Genomic DNA, 15176 nt, shown 5'->3' on the forward strand with positions numbered 1-15176 from the left:
CTTCTCAGGATTGCTTTGGCTATTCGGGGTCTTTGGTGTTTCTATATGAATTTTTGAACTATTTGTTCCAATTCATTGAAGAATGCTGTTGGTAATTTGATAGGGATTGCATTGAATCTGTATATTGCTTTGGGCAGGATGGCCATTTTGACTATATTAATTCTTCCTAGGCAGGAGCATGGGATGAGTTTCCATTTGTTAGTGACCTCTTTAATTTCTCTTAAGATTGTCTTGTAGTTTTCAGGGTAGGGTCTTGCTTTTTTATCCATTGTTTTACTCTGTGTCTTTTGATTGGTGCATTCAGTCCATTTACATTTAGGGTGATTATTGAAAGACATGTACTTATTGTCATTGCAGGCTTTAGATTTGTGGTTACCCAAGGTTCAAGGTTAGTTTCTTTAATACCTTACTGTCTAACTTAACTTGCTTGTTGAGCTATTATAAACACAGTCTGATGATTATTTCTCTCCCTTCTTATTTCTCCTCCTCCATTCTTTATATGTTGTGTGTTTTGTTCTGTGCTCTTTTTAGGAGTTCTCCCATCTAGAGCAGTCCCTCTAAAATACCCTGTGGAGGTGGTTTGTGGGAGGCAAATTCCCTCAACTTTTGCTAGTCTGGGAATTGTTTAGTCCCTCCTTCATAGTTAAATGATAATCGTGCTGGATACAGTATCCTTGGTTCAAGGCCCTTCTGTTTCATTGCATTAAATATATCATGCCATTCTCTTCTGGCCCGTAAGGTTTCTGTTGAGAAGTCTGATGATAGCCTGATGGGTTTTCCTTTGTACGTGACCTTTTTTCTCTCTCTGGCTGCCTTTAATACTCTGTCCTTGTCCTTGATCTTTGCCATTTTAATTACTATGTGTCTCGGTTTTGTCCTCTTTGGGTCCCTTTTTTTGGGAGTTCTGTGTGCTTCCGTAGTCTAAGCAACTATTTCCTCCCCCAGTTTGTGGAAGTTCTCAGCAATTATTTCTTCAAAGACACTTTCTATCCCTTTTTCTCTCTTCTCCTTCTGGTACCCCTATAATGTGGATATTGTTCCTTTTGGATTGGTCACACAGTTCTCTTAAGATTGTTTCATTTCTGGAGATGCTTTTATCTCTCTGTGCGTCAGCTTCTATGTGTTCCTGTTCTCTGGTTTCTATTCTATCAATGGCCTCTTGCATCTTATCCATTCTGCTTATAAATCCTTCCAGAGATTGTTTCATTTCTGTAATCTCCCTCCGGACGTCATCCCTTAGCTCTTGTATATTTCTCTGCAGCTCTGTCAGCATGTTTATGATTTTTATTTTGAATTATTTTTCAGGGAGACTGGTTAGGTCTGTCTCTGCAGTTCCTCTCTTAGGGGTTGTCTGAACTATTTTGGAGTGGACTGAATTTTTTTGCCTTTTCATGGTGATAGTGGTGGCTGTAGGCAGGTTGCGGGTATGTCAGCTGGGAGAAGAAAGTCCTTTCCTGCTTGCTGGATGCCTTGCCCTTCTCCGCTGCCTATGGCGGTTATCCGCACTCCTGGAGCAGCCACCAGGTTAATCCCCTAAGCTGCTGTGGGTGGGTCTCAGTCAGAGCAGTGCCAAGCCCTGTGGGGAGTGGCAGGTACACCAGGTGTGCTCCTCTGTGATAGCGGCGCCCCTGCTGGGCAGTTGTGTGCCAGCAGTGGCCTTTGGGTCTGGCCCGGGCAGCTGTGTGTCGGGCTGGGATTCTAGTCGGCTGCTCCCTCTGGCACCACTGCAGGTGCACCCAGGCCTCTTCCATGCCCCTCTGGCGCTGCCGCCACTGGCACACACAAGCCACTCCTGGGCCGCTCGGTCGGTGCTGCTGCGGACTCGCACAAACCTCTCCCAGGCTCCTCTGTTGCCGCTGCCACCGGCTCATGCGGGCCGCTCCCCCGCTGCTCGGTCACCGCCATGGCGGGCTCGCATGAGCCACTCCTGGTCCCCTCTGGTGCTGCCAGCACACATGGGCCTCTTCCGGTCCCCTTTGGCACCACTGCCTGTGGTGTGCGCTGCCACTCTCCCACTACTGGGCCAGTGTGTCGGGGTACGCGCCAGTTGGGGGAATGACTGGCAGGCTGCTTAGTGCCATGAGGGGCTTCAGAGCTGTGCTGCCGCCCAGGGAGTTAGGGCACCTAAAGTTCCCTGGGATTCCCAGCTGCTGTCTAAGTGTGCCGGGATGACTTCATCCAGCTGTGGGGTCCCTGTCTCTTTAAGACTTGCAAGAAGCACTTGCTTTTCTTTTGTCTCGGGGGCGGTGGTTGCGGGGACCTGCTCGCAGGTTTTGCTTTTCCATTTCTCTGATATCCAGCACCCCGTGCACCTTGTGTCTGCGCTCCGGGTGCGGATTTCTAGAACTAGTTGTTTAGCGGTCCTGGGCTTTCACTCCCTCCCCATTCCGACTCCTTTCTCCTGCCGGGTTCTGGGGTGGGGGTAGCGCTCGGGTCCCACCTGACTGCAGCTTGTATCTTACCCCCTTCGTGTGATGTTGAGTTCTCGCAGATGTAGATGTATCCTGGCTGTTGTACTGTATCCACTGGTGTCTCTTTTAGGAATAGTTGTATTTATTGTATTTTCATAAATATATATGTTTTGGGGAGGAGATTTCCACTGAACTACTCACGCTGCCATCTTCCCGTGATCCCCCCTGCATGTGACTTTTAACTCATTTATATGTTAGATTCGATATAAGAACATTTTCTTCACGAGTCCAATGAAAACATAAAAATTTGAACACCACTATATTGTAGTATATGATTTCTTCAATAAAATGCAATGGAGTGTTACTTTTAAAAAAATACTGGAGAAATCAAAAACAACAGTTAGTGCTGTATTCCCAAACACTGGCTTCACAGTTAGTAATTCAAATTCCTGCTTCAGGAAACTTGCAGATCTTTCTAAAATTACCTTGCACATAGTCAAAAGCCCAGAGGTACAATCTGAGAATACCCAGTACCTGTTGCATAAGTAATAGATTTCTGTTCTTATGATATTCACCAGTGTTAATATATCAGTTTGTCCTAATAAGAACCCACCTCCACTAAGATGTTTTGATCTAACAGATTTTTTTGAAGGGACTATTTTCAGAAGTTACAGGCCAGGTTTAGGGTTGGGTGACGGGAAACACCATGACATGGAGGTACCCAGGGTCTTGCAACAGTAAGAAGCTGTTACCACAAGACTAAAGGGATAAGGGGAGGAGATCAAATTAGCAGGGCAGTAGAGAGGGAGCTGCCTTAGAGGCCCAAAGCAGAGAAAGAGGTAAGAAGGGAGAGCCCAACCTTTCTCCACTTCCACTCTCCACACTACCATTGGTACCATCCATTGGTCAATCCTACCTGGAGACCAGCTGGCAAGAAAGTCCAGAGAAAATAGTCCATGAGGGTTCTGCCTTCTGAAGCACACACTGAGTCTAGCAGAGAAGCATTCAAATGGACCCAACAGAGACCAAGTAGAAAATAACCAGCATATTTATAATAGTGTAATACTGGGAACCCAGATGTCCAATAATAGAAGAATGCTTAACTAAATGATGGTAGTAGCCTTTCTCCTTTTAAATAAATAATGTTACTCAAAACACCATTATGTACTCAGGGAGCACAGAAAAGACAGCGACCAGCTCCATTTGGGGGAGTGGATTCTGGGAGGATTTTCTCAATTTGACAACTAAGGTACTTTGTGGCCACACATGCAAAGTTTCCTGTATTTTAGTTTATTACAATAATAATACATATTCACTATAAGAAACACACACACAACAAAATAACAAATATCTGTGATTTCACTCCCACCACACTCAACATCTTACCATTTTTATGTCTTTCCAGACCTTTTCTATGCATATATACATGTGAGTATGTTGTATTTGGGATAATAGCATGAATATTTCTTTGTAAACTGTATTATTCCACATGATAATAAATTATGAATACTCTCTCATGCAATAAATATCATTTCTGGAACTTTCAAAAACATTTAAAACTTTTAAAAAACTTGTTTCCTCTTACCTGGTTGTAACTAATTTTGTCCTTGGATGTGTACTTCGTTTTCTCTTTTGGCTCTTACCAAATGCACTGTGATGAACTTTCTTGTACCTACTTGTTGCACACATTACTGCCTGCATGCCAGTTTCAGGCCACAGCCAGTTTTTCTATGACCCTCAAGCTAATAACAGCTTTCATATTTTTAAAGGGGTTTTCTTTCTTTTTTTTTTTTAGCACATATACAAAGAAGAAAAGCAACAGAAACCTATGTCTCCTGCAAAGCCTAAAGCATTTACTCTCTGGGCTTTGACAGAAAACATTGGTCAATCCCTATACTATCATTTCCCAGAAATAGAATTTTTGAGTCAAAGGGAGTGAACATTTTTGTGGCTTTTACTTCATTCTGCCCATTGCCCTCCAGAAACACTGCAGCAATTTATGCTCTTCTCAGTACTGAGCTTAGTCATTTGCCACACATCGTTCTTCAATGGCCGCTGGCCTACATCACTAGCTTTGAGTATTCATTTATTCTCAGTCAACTTAATGGGGCATTAGTATTTTAAGTTCTCACTTCTCTTAATATGTTTTGCCATTTACATTTTTCTCTTCTGACTTAAATAATTTACATTTTTGGCCATTTTTTAAACAGGGTATTTATATTTTCTTTGTAAGACCTCTTTATTAAATAAGGATGTTATTCTCTTATCTTCACAAACATTGCAAACATTTTTAAAAATAATTTTTACTTGGCTCCTAATTTTATCCTATGGGTCTTTCTGATGAAAAAAATTCAAAGTTCTATAGTCAACTCTATTTTCTTTCGTTTTTGCCCCGTGTTTCAAGCTTACTTTGAGATTAAATGCAATTCACTTATATTTTCTCCTTGCACTTTTAAGACTTTAAAAAAACTTAATCTCTTGATCCTGCTTAAATGTATTGTCTGAGAAAGGTTTTTAAAGCATGAATAGGTAACATAATGTGAATCCTGGAGTCACTGCTGAGTTCAAATTTGTCCTCTCTGCATACTACATATTTGAGTAAATTACTTAACCTCTCTAAATCACAGCTTCATTCTTTATTAAATGGAGATAACACATTTTAATATCTACCATAAGGTTGATAAAAGAGTGAACAGCTATAAAACACAAGAAGCACTTAGAAGAGTGCCATTAGCTAGTATTAAAGCAGCGAAAGACTACCCAGGCAGAAGAAATAACATGTACTTACGGGGTTCAGGGCAGGCCACCTCAAAATATGTCACTTTGGTATATTGGTTATTTTGAATTAAAGTTAATTAAGAAACAGCTGGTACAAAAAGGACACATGAGCCCTCTTTTTTCCCTCTGAGAGCAGGAGATAGATTTCCCATGTAAAAGGTACTCTCCTTGTACCAGGAGAAAGATACTCTTATCACCAGGTAGGGAGTTTAGGGCTGAGAAGGATGTATAGGTAAACCTTGTCACTTCTTCACTCATTTATTATCCCAAACCCAAACTTCTTCCTCTTGTCCATTCTTCACAGATTTATTCTGTCTAAAAGGTATAAAAGCTGCCTGGGGTGGTCACTTCTTTGAGTCTCCTATTTCTATGAGCTCCTGTACATACAAAATTAAATTTGTTTTTCTCCTGGTAGTCTATTTTATGTCAATTTAATTATTAGATCAGCCGAAGAACCTAAAAGGAAAGAAAGGAAAAATTTTCTCCACTGTAGTATAAAGGTATGAAACAAGTTCATGCATCCAGGAAATTAGACGGGGTGAGGTAAAATGGGGTGTCAAGTGTGAGGGGCAGGGCTGATGGACGGGAAGGGATATGGGCCTGGAAAGCCAGGCCCAGGGGCTTGCTCTTGGTATTACCAGACTGGGAACCAATGAAGACAAGCCAGCAAGAACCCCATTGAGCTGTGTTATGTAGAATGGCCTCCGTGGCAGCAAAGTGGAAAATGCACTGGCTTCAAGGTTCATATTACTGTCACAGAAACAGCAGTCTCATGCTCCATCCTCTGCTCCCTAAATTCCTGCTCTCTAGAGGCAGATTCTTTCACCTTCTAACAATTCTGGTATTTGCCTCTTTACTTCTGAATATCATGTTTCAACTACGTCTTGATTTTGCCACCATGGACATGCTTACGAGACTCATTCATAAGGAACAGTACGAGGATGGACCTAACGAGCACTAAGGTGAAGGACATAAAAAATAAATCTCATAAGGAAGATAAAATCAACTGGACTGGCTAGTGAGTGAAAGCTGGGGAGTGGGAAGGGGGGTCTGGGGGTAGTTGTCTCAAGTCAGAGACCACAGAAGTAGGCTGGGAGCAGAGAGGTAAGTTCAGCCTGGGAAATGTAAGGTTTTAAGCACCATTTCCTGTAGTTCGACAAGTCCAGCTCCTGTGCTGCTGGTTCCTCCACGCGCCAACAATGCAGGAAGCAGTCTTGGATGGTTTCCAAAAATGTAGATAAGAAACCTGCTGGCTTGAACTTAAAAACAGAACTTCCCAACCTCATGCCATGGAATAAGTTACAGGTAGGTAGGTAGTGTTCCCCTCTGCGCCTCAGGGGAAAGGGCCCGGGCACTCCGGCTGGAGCAGTCTCTTCTGTTTACCTCATTTGGGGTCCGCACAGGAGATCATTTCCTACGTGTGCCGGGAGTGAAAGGATGTCTGAAGCACTGCTCTAGAAAGCCCGGTGCGCTCACACGCGGCGTCCAGTCAGCTGGGCACGCTGCCGGGCCCCTTCTACTCACACTTCCCACTGCCTTTTAAACAACGTCAGTCCATTCCCCCGTCATCACCCATTCCTATCCCTATCCACCATCCAAATCCGTCATGAAGGTACACGGAGCGCCAGTTTAAAGGGTTGGAAGGGGCTCCCTACCCGTGATGCGCTTCCTGTCACGCTGGCGCCAGGCCCACACCTTATTAGGCAAACGCCAGGAGCCACTGCTGTGGTTCAAAGAACAACCAGCAGTTGACTTTTCTATTAGAACAATGGCAGGAAGTCCATCTTCCCGGTTGCCAACACGCGTGTCAAACCCGTAATCCCCCCAAAGAGCAGGGGAGCTTGGAGGAAGATTTTAAAAGCGAGTTTGGGGTTCGCTTCCTGGGTGGCTACAAGAACAGAACGAAAACAGCGTCTTGGGTGACCATGGAGCCCTTTTCCTCCCGGCACTGGCTCCGAATCACCCCGCTCCCCCCGTGACGTCGCAGACGCCCGGCCGGCCGGCCTGGGATGCCTTCGCCCGCCCCGGAGGCTGGAGGCGTCTGCGCGCGCCCGCCGCCGCGGCCCCGGGGGACGCGAGGGAGCGGCGGCCTGGAGGGTGCTGAGGTCTGCGCTCCAGGCCGAGGGGACGCGCGCCGCGGCTTCGCCTGCCCCCGCGCGGACACCACCGCGCCCCGCCCGCTGGGGCCGAGCCCGTCGCCCGCCGCCCGCGCCCGGCCACCTCCCCCTCCAGCTCGGCGCTTTCCTCCTCCTCCTCCCCCGCCTCTTCCGTTTCTGGAGGGAAAGGCTGCAGCCTCCCTCTCCGCTCCGCATCCCGGCTTAGGTAATACGTTTTCCCCCTTACGCCCCCCTCGCCTCGGCGCCACTATCTCCCTCCTCCTCGGATCTGGGTCCCATCGCCTCTCCGGACGGTAGGTGAGTAAATCCGGGCCGGGGGCTCCTTGCCTCTCCGCCGGCCCGCGATGATCTCCGTCCGCCGTGCCAGCCGGCCGGCCCGGCCCGCGCCGCATCGCTGCGGCAGCCAGCCGGGCGGAGGAGCTCGTGGCTCCCGCGGCTCTGCAGAAGGACTCGGAAGGGAGAGGGTGAGAAGAAAGATTAGCACACAACTTACAAAAAAAAAAAAAATCGATCATTAGCACTTCTGGTCGAAGAAGCTGATCTGAGTTATCGAGAGCAGTAGCCCAGGTTCAACAGGTAGATGGCGTAGCTGTCAAGCGCCTCGGTTTTGCCTGGTGAGATGCTTCTGTATGGTCCATAGCTGCTGGCTGCTGCTATGACCTACTAGATGGGTGTGATAAACACGGTGGGACTATATTTAGAAAAGGCTTTTATTTACCTCCTTGTTTTTAGTTCTCTGCACTTCGAAAGGCAGTTTTGTGAGATGTCGTAGTTGGTGAGACCAGGATTAGTAGGTGGGAAAAAATATTTAACATGGGTTTGGCCGAATCATGTATACAGTTAGACCCACGGGTGTGTATTTTGGAGATTTTGTTTTAAAGCCAATTTTAAGGTGTTGAATAAGCAGAAGTTTGCCTTCTCTGTGAATGGCTTTCACCTCAAAAGAACAGCGGGTTAAAGCTGCATGGACAGGCCACTGAACTGCATCCTATATGTTGAATACAACATTTTTGGGCCCTTTTCCTGTGATTCCTAGCTTTCAAATAAAAGAAATTAATAAGAGTCCACCCTACTGAGCCTGATCATTGTCTAATGATTAAAGTAATCCTGTAATCTACTATTGACTGATGAATTACCTTTCTGACCTCATTTTTACCTATTAAAATAGGGAATATAAGGGAAAAATTAAGGGCAATGGAAGAGTTCATTTTATCAACAGATATTTACATCCTTATTTAGAACCTTCTTTAAGCTTCTGTGGATTTTCATACTATAATTGAAGTTCTTAGTCTTGAAGAGGATTAGGTATTTTGTATAAAGTTATACTTTACTTTTTGCATAGAATAAGCTACCATTTATTTTCAGGCTTTGGACAATACCACCACTTGCTTGGAAATTGCAGCTTGGACTCATGCCATATAAAGTGAAATATCTTATTACAGATATAAATTATAGTTATATTTGCTGTAGTCCTGAAAGAAAAATGAAAACAAGTCTTATTTGATATATAGGCCTGTGAAACGAAACTTATAAAGCTCTTCGTTATATATGTATTTCCCCTTTTATTTCTGTCTCTGAGAACAATTAGAAAATACACACCCATGGGTCTAACTGTATACATGATTCGGCCAAACCCATGTTAAATATTTTTTCCCACCTACTAATTCTGGTCTCACCAACTACGACATCTCACAAAACTGCCTTTCGAAGTGCAGAGAACTAAAAACAAGATAAATAAAAGCCTTATTCTTTTTCATCTTGTAGAAATTCTAAAAGATAACTATGTTATATAAAGTGATAATAAAAACAAATTTATGTATATTGAGGATGATGTATATGAGAACTTTTTCTGAATGTGTGTCCTTAATAAGTGTCCATTGAACCTTGTAATGAAGCTAATAAAACTCTTTACATTGATGTTTTTGTTTGGTTTAGAGTTTAGAAAGAAAAGCAGAGTTGACATCACTTGGCTTTCCTCTTACATGATTAATGTCAAGTAGTGTTTCCCACACTTTTATAATTTAAAAAATTACCCAGGGTCCTGGGCAAGTTGGGGTGGAGGTGGGGGTTGTCTGTGTAATAGGGGTTTAAAAAAGATTTCCAGGTTTCAACTTGGGACTTCTTGAATCAGAATTTTTCAGGGGAAGAAGATATTTAAAAATAGATCAAAGGGATAAAATTTAGAAGGACAAACCAAAAACAAACAGAAAAGGCAAGACTGGGAAACACAAGTAGAAAATAAGTGCTACTGGAACAAAAAGCTGACATAACCTATTAGCATTCCTGTACAGGAAATGTTCTTAAGTGGAAGCTATGGTTTTACTAATATGATGATGTCACCCATTTAGGAAATCTGAAGTTTTTATATTCTTTCGTAGTCAAGCCTTCTGGTAATTGAATTTAAGCAAATATTTTTGCAAATTTAGTCTCTTTTATATGACGTACAACCTTAATTCAAGTCCTTTAGTATTCTAAGAGCATTTTATTAGTGGATTTTAAATGCAGATTACTATGACTAGTAATCCACAGCAAAATACTGTGCCTGATCCTTTCTTTCACAGAACAGATTTGTTACCTCCTCTGTGCTCCTAATGGGGGAAGATGGTTATGCAGATTTTAATAACTTATACTTTTATTAAAATGGCCCAACCCCATCCAAAAAGAAAAAAAGCAACTTATATTTGGGTATAAAACATGGTTAATTATATTTTTAAAAATGAACAAAATAGAGTATTTCGCATCTGTGAAAGATTTGTTAAGATGAGTAACCACAATAGAAAATGTCAGAATTTCCTTTTCTTTCCTTCTCCATTCTTTTTCTATATCTTTTATCTTTTTTTTGATGGGGGGAGGATTGTTTCCTTGTTATTTTTAACCAATTAAATATTTAATTGGTTAAAATAAAGATTTAATTGTTTAAAGTAAATAAAATCTAAATTATCCAAATTTGATGTAAATATTTGCTAACTTATCAATGGACACTTAAACTTGTCCTTTTTTTTTAGAGTGATGATGGTTCCTGCTAATGGAATTTTTAATTCATAGCTGTAGAGGTCAATTCAATTGGCCAAAGGAAACTACTTTCAGTATTGCTTAAAGAAAACCTAATTTAGTTAAAGTAATAAATTTCCATTATCTGTAGCCTTCATTATCAAAGCCATACATTTTCATTATCAGTAGCTTTTAAAATAGGATCTATCTTCCAAGTTCTAGAAAACTCCTCAGTTAATTCCTAGGAATTTGCAATAATCACAAATAATCGAGTTAGATCTGGAAATAATGAAAGGGCTGTTTTAAGAATATGGCAGATTGTAAGCATCACGAATAGCAAATAGGGGAAATAGAAACAATCGCACTTGGAAGATAAATATTAATCACTTTAGACATTTATCTATGGTAGTGGGTTTAGCAAGAGTGTGAAAGCAATTAGTACATTTGTATATTGGTGTGGCTGTAATGAGTCATTTATATCTTTTTAGTACTCTGACCTTTTCAAGTAAAAGGTACTGTAAATAAACTATCAGTTTATGTTCCTTTAAAGGCAAATGTTACATTCAGTATTCTGTATTCAACATTTCTAAATATCTTATAAAAAAAAACATTTGTCTCTACAAAATGGAAGTAGAATAAAAACTATACTACTATGTATACTTCTATACATTATGTATCATACATATATACATATGCATATATAAATACATAATCTAAGACCTTTGCTTTCTTACTCCAATATTCAGAGAACATAGTTTAGATCATGTAATTTACCATTGTAGAAATAAATAATAACCATCTTTTTAAAAACTCTCCAAAGAAATCCTCTGAATCACACTTCTTAATAGTTACAATCCTAAAATTTGCAATAATGAATAATCCCTTACAGATTACTTTTGATGCCAAAAAATCCTTTAAGAAATATGTTTATCTCTAATGGAATGAAAATCAGTCAGTTAATTTACAGAAACTCCCACTCTGGGTCCTGAAGAGATGTAAAAAAAAGGTCTGAAGGAGCTTACAGCTTCTTAGAGAACATTGGAGCCCCAGGGGCTGGTGTGGGTGGGGGCCTAGGCCCTCCTCAAAATGCCCTGCCCACACCCAAACCACTGTATACAGTATAAATGTACAATCTAAGTATTAAAAACCAGTGTGATTGTTATGCAAAATCTCTTTCAAAACAAATAGCCTAGGGTCCATCTTTCAATCTAATTTTCATGCCCCTTCCCCAACCTTTTTTTTCATTCAATCAACAAATATTTATTACACTCTTTTTGGGCAGATGATAAATATGAAATGCTTAAAAAATTTTTTGAACCTGTACTTTTGGTTTTTACTCTTTAAACAATTACAATAAAAATATATAAAATATACCATATTAGCCATTTTCAAGTGTACAATTCACTTATATTAAATACATTCTCATTGTTATGCAACTATCACCACTATTCATCTCCAGAACTTCTTGTCATTTGAAACTAAAACTCTGAACCCATTAAACACTAATGGAACTATTGTGTTCCTTTAAAGGCATTATAATAAAATACTACAGTAAGAGAGCAAAGGTCATAGATTATACATTTATGTATATATGTGCGATATATAACGTATAGATGCATATAGTACATATCATTTTACATGGCAGCATAGATCTTATTCTACCTGCATTTTGTAGAGGCAAATGTTTCTTTTTCAAAGATATTTACAAATGTTGATTAGAATAATAAAGAATATTGAATGTAATTACATTTGTCTTTAAAGGAACACTAATGGACCTATTCCCCTCTCCCCTCAGCCCTGGTAACCACAATTCTACTTGCTCTCTGTATGAGTTTTTCTACTCTGGGTACTTCATGTTAAGTGGAATCATAAAATACTTGTTCTTTAGAGTCTGGCTTATTTCACTTAGCATAATGTTTCCAAGCTTCAGGTTGTATCGTGTACAGAATCTCATTCCTTTTTAATGCTGAGTAATATTCCCCAACTCCTTTAAAAGGAAAGCAGATATAAAAAACAAGGAAATTTTGAACTGGAATAGACCATAGACATAATCCTTTCAAATCTCTTTGTCCCTCTTTTCCTTTTTTTTTTTTTTTAATAATTATTTTTTATTGAAGGGTAGTTGATGCACAGTATTACATTACATTAGTTTCAAGTGTACAACACAGTGATAAAACATTTATATACATAATTCTAGGTTCCAGCTATCACCCTACCAAGCTGTTACAATATCTTGACTATATTCCTTATGCTATACATTACATCCCGGTTACTTATTTATTTTACCATTGGAAGTCTGTTCCGTTTTGTTTTTTTTTTTTTATGAGGGCATCTCTCATATTTATTGATCAAATGGTTGTTAACGACAATAAAATTCTGTATAGGGGAGTCAATGCTCAATGCACAATCATTAATCCACCCCAAGCCTAATTTTCGTCAGTCTCCAATCTTCTGACCTCTTTTCCTTTTTTATGTTACAAAAATGAGGAAAATAAGTCCCTGAGAGCTTACGTCATGGCAAGTTTTCATACTTGGTTGGTTAAAGGCAAACCAGAGCCTAAGAACCAGCCCTCCTGTGACCCGAACAAAGGCTCCTTCTACCAGACACACACTCGACCCACCCCTGTGGACAATAAAAGGCAAATGTTAGATAGGTTGATGGCCAAAGTAAATGTTGTAGAAGTTCAAAAGGAAAGATAAAATGACTGACGCTACATTCAAAAGGAAATGTTCTAAATGGATTTGAGAATTAACAAGACTCTAGATTCTGATTAATAATGATCAAAGCTATAAATAATAATCCACTGGAAAAGATTCTTTCTAGAAGCCATACATCTTGTGTCTTTTCCTTCTGCCTTGAAGTACACACTACATTTGTATGATTAGAAATATTTATTCTTTCTTACAGTTAAGATAGTTACACCGAATCTGCTTCAATTTTTTATATTCGATGTGATTTTAGGTTTCATTTGTGACACTATGGTTGTTCTAAAAATATCTATCAGCATACAGAAATTTTAAGCATATAGTTGGAACATAGCACATAGAAAACTATCTAAATGAATAGAGTTTCTATTTAGTGAAAATGTTCTATGAAAAAGAGGGCAAAAAAGGGTCACAATCAAGTTTAAAAGTATTTCTAAATGGAATACTTTTTCATAGTTTCAGATGAGTTCTGAGAAGTCTCTGAAATGCATACTTTGCACAAGTATTATGCTTAATGTGGAATACTTATTATGTACATCAATTTATGATTTTTTTCTAGCATTTAATTTTTGTTACCAAAAAGGCAAATAACTTGGTCCTTACCCAACCGAGGCTATCATTCCAACGGAGCTATAAGAGACCCTGTTCTGCTCCTAAGTAACCCAATGAGACTTTGCTGTTACAACTGGTGCTTCCTTAAACTGTCAAAAATCAGCTGAGCGATGTTCCTTGTCTTCAACCTAGATCTACTCAATCAGTATCTCCAGGGGAAAAGTCCAAAAATCTGTATTTCTAACAAGTGTCCCAATTAATTCTTGATCTTACTAATTTATAAAACACTGCTTTAGCACAAGCTCCCATGTACAAGCTACCAGAATGTTTGGGAACAGAGGCCATCTTTGTGGTCTACTGCTTGGAGCAGAATCAGTGAGCAAAAATATGGGCTAAGTGGTCCATGAGGAGCCTTAATGAGAGCCAGGTTGAGGTAGACTGATCAGGTTAGAACGGCATGTATGTCAAAACTATTTGTAGGTCAGGAAGGAGGGACGGAGAAATGTTAAGGTTGAGTAGATGAATTTACATATGCCATACTTAATGTCTTTTTTAACAAAACCATTAAAAAATAGTAAACTTACTATTTTTGGTCATTTAACAACTAAATTAATCTTGTTTACATGGCAGAGCATAATTTCAGATTCTGATTGGGCAGTCAAAAAATGTAGTCCAGTTGCCGGTCATCCAGATATAGCTTTGGTGTGTTTTTGTAAATGAACACAGAATACACACAGATTTCTTTATAAATAGATGAATATGGGCTTCTGTGCTTAATGGCATCTGGATAATGCTGACAAAAATTCAAGTACAATGAATAGTATAACAAGCATAAATTCTGTATTTACAAAGCAAAGAGGAAATTCATCAGCCAATATTTATTGAAGTATCTGCTAAGGGTCGTAAGAAACCACACACATTTAAATCATCTCCTGCCAGACAGATGAGCAAACCAGTGTACAGTGTGTTGGAGAGTTGGAGCAGAGATTTGGCTGCCTCCATGCTCCCATGGCCCAGGTGCCACAGATGAGGAGGGTCAGGAGTGGCTCCTGAAGGGGCCAACTGGTAGGTAAACTGACTGCCTCTCTACATACACACACATACACACCTCTTTGAAAAAACTTTTTTCGAATTAGAAATACATACAGAAAAGTATGCAAGTCCTAAGTGTATAGCTTGATGAATTTACACAGTCACCTCAGTCATGTAACCCATGCTCAGATCCAGAACATTCCCAGGGCCTAAAAGCTCCCTTTATAGGCCCCCATCAGTAACCACTCCTTCTTCTCCAAGGGTAGCCGCCGCCACCACCACTGTAACTCATAACACCATCACAGGCTGGTTTTGTCTATTTTCAAACGTCAAATAAATTGCACAGCTTATGCCTTTTGTCTCTTCTTTCACTCAACAGTATGTTTTTGTGAGATGGAGCCACGTTGTTGCCTATAGCAATAAATCACTCGTTACTGGGGTATAGTATTTTCTTATGTGAATATGCCACAATTTATTCTGTTTTGTTATGGATGGCCATTTGGGTCATTTCTAAATTATGCTGCTCATAGCTGAATGCAATAGCTGAAATTGGATATGCAATGGTATACTGTTGTGATTTTAAGTTGCA

At 40.3% G+C, this 15176-nt stretch overlaps 1 protein-coding gene across 8 annotated transcripts in view; it reads left to right on the top strand.

The window, feature by feature from the left end:
- INPP1 (inositol polyphosphate-1-phosphatase) overlaps window positions 1-15176 on the top strand; it is a 70435-nt gene that overhangs the window by 32279 nt on the left and 22980 nt on the right. The window contains exons 1-2 of one of the 8 annotated variants that reach the window (XM_036927964.2): window positions 7464-7603; window positions 12093-12152. The exons of 4 other annotated variants lie outside the window; for them this stretch is intronic. The gene's annotated coding sequence lies outside the window, so the exon portion shown is untranslated. Of the gene's footprint in view, window positions 1-7390; window positions 7604-12092; window positions 12153-15176 lie in introns of those variants that run through there. 3 more of the 8 variants (XM_036927967.2, XM_036927960.2, XM_036927963.2) reach the window with 3 other exon arrangements.

Source organism: Manis pentadactyla, chromosome 6, assembly GCF_030020395.1.
Source record: "Manis pentadactyla isolate mManPen7 chromosome 6, mManPen7.hap1, whole genome shotgun sequence".
NCBI classification, from domain to species: domain Eukaryota; kingdom Metazoa; phylum Chordata; class Mammalia; order Pholidota; family Manidae; genus Manis; species Manis pentadactyla.